The sequence below is a fragment of the Pinus tabuliformis genome, chromosome 6 (assembly GCF_031772625.1).
Source record: "Pinus tabuliformis cultivar Carrire ecotype Pingquan chromosome 6, CPIR1, whole genome shotgun sequence".
Lineage (NCBI taxonomy): Eukaryota > Viridiplantae > Streptophyta > Pinopsida > Pinales > Pinaceae > Pinus > Pinus tabuliformis.
Window position 1 is genome coordinate 1797600103 of NC_142292.1, and position 3735 is coordinate 1797603837.

At 39.8% G+C, this 3735-nt stretch overlaps 1 pseudogene; it reads right to left on the bottom strand.

Moving 5' to 3' along the window:
* Positions 1 to 2114: 2114 nt before the first annotated feature.
* Positions 2115 to 3179, bottom strand: LOC149266199 (leucine aminopeptidase 2, chloroplastic pseudogene; annotated as a pseudogene).
* Between the last annotated feature and the right edge of the window lie 556 nt (positions 3180 to 3735).

Below are 3735 nucleotides of genomic sequence, written 5' to 3' on the forward strand. Positions count from 1 at the left end.
ATTACCCCTATCTACCATTTAACTAACTTCATTAAATGCATTAAGTGCTGAGCTGTAATTACAAAGAGTCCTAACTAAACTAAAACTCTGATTTTATTCTCCTCGTAGCATGATTCTTTCTTGATCCTTGACACCTAGCTTTCTCTTCGTTCAGCTGAGATGGCATGAGATGGGCAATTAATGTCCCATGCTGGCTTTGAATACCGAAGGCTTTGATCTGTTCTGTATTGGCTGAAAATATCCCTAAATTTTCGGTTCTGGTCCCCCATCACCGAGTATGCAGCAGTGGATACTTTAAGTCCTTAATAACCCAAGAAAATAGGGCAACACCATGCTCCTGATATGCTGGACACCCCTTTCCATGTACCTGTGTGATGACACAAAAACCTTTTTAATGTTGATAGGAAAGTCTTCAAAATTTGGTTCACTGATCATTAATTATGCAGCTTCAGCAGTTTCGTAGCGCGCTACGAAACTGCTGAGTTGTTCCCGAAAATCACAGTTTCCTGTATTAAACTCTGACTGTCTTGAGCTTTATTTTCTCAATGGCCACTCATTTTCTCTTGGATGAAGCATTCGGTTAAGATATAATTCCTCCAGGGACCCTGCTCTTTATGCATAAAACCTGAAAAAGGACATCATGTCTCGTGTTATCATATAGCAATGTCTCCATTAGAATATGTCTCAGTTGTACTGAATGTTGATCCATTTTATACATAACACCTGTGCGCATAAGTTCAAAAATCCAGTTTTCAATCTAACCATGGACATGCCCATTACGGCATTGACAGTGAGTGTTTTGCAGATGTACTGTCATAATGGAGAACAGAACAAACCCAGAAGTCAAAAGCTGCAATGTGAGCACACATCTGAAGCTTTAACAGTTATTCCTTTGGTGATGCACATGTTCCACACGCAGAATGAAACACAATCCCCAACTGCAGCTCGCCCTATCACATGGACCTTCAGCACTAAAACTTCAACATAAAACATGACAATTGAAGGCATGAATAACCCACAGCAAATATAACGGAAGCGCCCCTTTGATGTTATCTGCCATAGCTCGTATCTCAGCTTGTATTTCTAATTCCCGTGATTAACAAGAACATATTGTATTATATATATAATCAAAGCCATAACTAACTGTGTTCTTTAGATCTTCAATTTTCATTATCCCAAGCACCTCCTTAATAAGTCAAGCATAAACTGCGGGTATCCAGGAATTAGTCCTCGGCCTTCATTCAATAAGATATATCTGTTGAGAGCTGGATCCGTCGATATCACCGTCGGGCATCCTCAATTTAAAATGCCACATGTTGCTCAATTTAAAGTGCCGCGTGTTTATTACTCTGTTCTGATGCGTGACACCAATCAGCTAAACAATCTAAGTTTCAAACATAGGTCATATACAAATAAAGTAAGACCCTGCAAATGATCACATTATCTGGATTCTGACGATGATAAGGATAAAAGAAGATTTATTTCCATGAGCTATGATTCTCATTCAAGCGCCCTTACGACACACAGTTAGCAAACTCATGCCTGTTGTAACTTGTGTGTCTCAGCTCATTCAGATATACAGTTTCAACCAGAAACCGGTAGATCATCAACACTCGGTTGGAATTACTGTGCCTATGCATCGCCATTTCTAGCTTCAGCTGGTGAACTGGGAACAAATGGAACAAAACCTTGGCCCCAATCTTCATATTTATTTGACCAGTCAATCCATGCTAGAAAAGACGATACAGCAGACCAGTTGATCATGTTCACGAAAATATTAAAATAATAAATGTCAACAGAACCCCTTTGTTCAGCCATTCTCAACGATCTACCAGGACAGATTCACTCCAAGCGAGCATCATATCTCATGTAGCAACTGGGAGTCTTTGAACAAGATCTATAGCCAAGGAAGGAATATCAAATTTCCCTTCAACTAATCTGTAAATATCCATAAGCTCCTGAATGTGCAATTTAGAATCTTCAGTCAAAGCCAAAATAACTTTACGCCGAATACTAGCATCTACTATTACCACTCGAGCACCATCCTTAAGTGTGTCTGTCAGATCTAATTTTCTTTCAACTCGCCGATTTTCTGTATCTTGTCTGCTTGCTTCTTACAGTGCTGGATTCCGACTCATAATAGCTACCTGTTCCTTAGCCAATATAATGAGCTTTTCTAAGCGTTTCCATTGAAATACTCCGTCTTTAAAAAACACCTGAATGAGGCGCTCTCGTAATGCTGGATCTGGGTCTGTTAGGAGAAGTTTCGCCACATATGAGTAAGCTACCTCAAGAAACTTGAAGTCTGGTTGAAGAGTGAAACAAATTCCTTCTTGAGTCAATAATAATCGAATAACAAGAGAAAACCTTTCAGGAATACGGATTGGATACTGGTATACAAGTTTGTTAAATTTCTCAGTGCTTTCCTCAAGTGGCATTCTCCAAAACTTTTCTCCTGCAATTTCTGCAGCTTTGGATATTTCTTCTGCCATTTCATCATTGGGAGTGTACATTCCAGCAATTTCATTTCCAAGAGCAATTATGCAGGCTCCAATGAGAGTTACAAGATCGACCACCTTATGAACGCCTTGTTTACATGCATAAACCAAAACATCTGACAATATCAACCTGCCTTCAGCATCCGTGTTATTTACCTCAACTGTCTTTCCGTTTGAAGCTGTAACTATGTCACCAGGCCGCATATCAGTGCCACTAATCATGTTTTCATATGCAGCAACAATGAAATGGACCTCCACCTCGGGAGGCTTAATTTGACTAATAGCCTTTGCTGCACCAAGAACTGATGCAGAACCTCACATGTCAGACTTCATGAGTTCAATAAGATATCCTGGTCCTGTCTTGATATTGTAACCTCCACTATCAAATGTCAATCCTTTTCCAACTATGGCAAGTTTAGTCTTAACATCTCCAGCTGGAGGCTTGTAGCAAAGGTGAATGAACTTTGGAGGGTTTGCAGATGCTGCAACCACTCCTAAATATGATCCCATTTTCAACTCTTCACATTGCTCTACATCCAATATCTTTGCAGTGAGTACATCTAATGTAGCGGGATTATATGAAAAAACCTTGAAGATGAAAAACACAGCAGTATTATTTGTATATTGATGATAAGAACCAGCATTGTGACATGTCGAGTCAGATATTCCCACAGAACCCATAGGAGACAAAGGTGATATGGGTGAGCTATGGTTTCCGACAAATCCCCAGTTTCGTAGCGCGCTACGAAACCACCTAAACATATAGCGCTGCGAAACTGCTAAAAGGATTCATGTGCTTATTTGCAGACATTTGGCATTGAAATTTTGTCAGTGATAACAGTGGCTCCACTTGGGATAGTGTGCCCTTGTGGTACACTAAGAACCTGCAGTTCCAGTGCCTTATCTATTTATGACAAACAGAAATCTGCTTGACCAGCTTCCCTTTCCAGCTTCTTGGGCCTTCACCTTGGGCTTAAGCTTTCTGATCACTATTAGGAAAAAGAGATCTACATCTACTAAAAGAAAATGCTCAGTCAACCTTGAGCTTATTTGCATTTACCTACCTACCTACCCTAACAATTTCAACTTATTTCTGCTCAATCTATGTGAAATTTCCAATGTAGCCAATCTTCTGTTTTATCTGATATTTGATTTCTTTGACTGCATCGGAGTTCAGAGCCAATATGATAGTGTGATGACCGCTGCCACTGAAATTGTCTCTGATCTTTATAGGAAA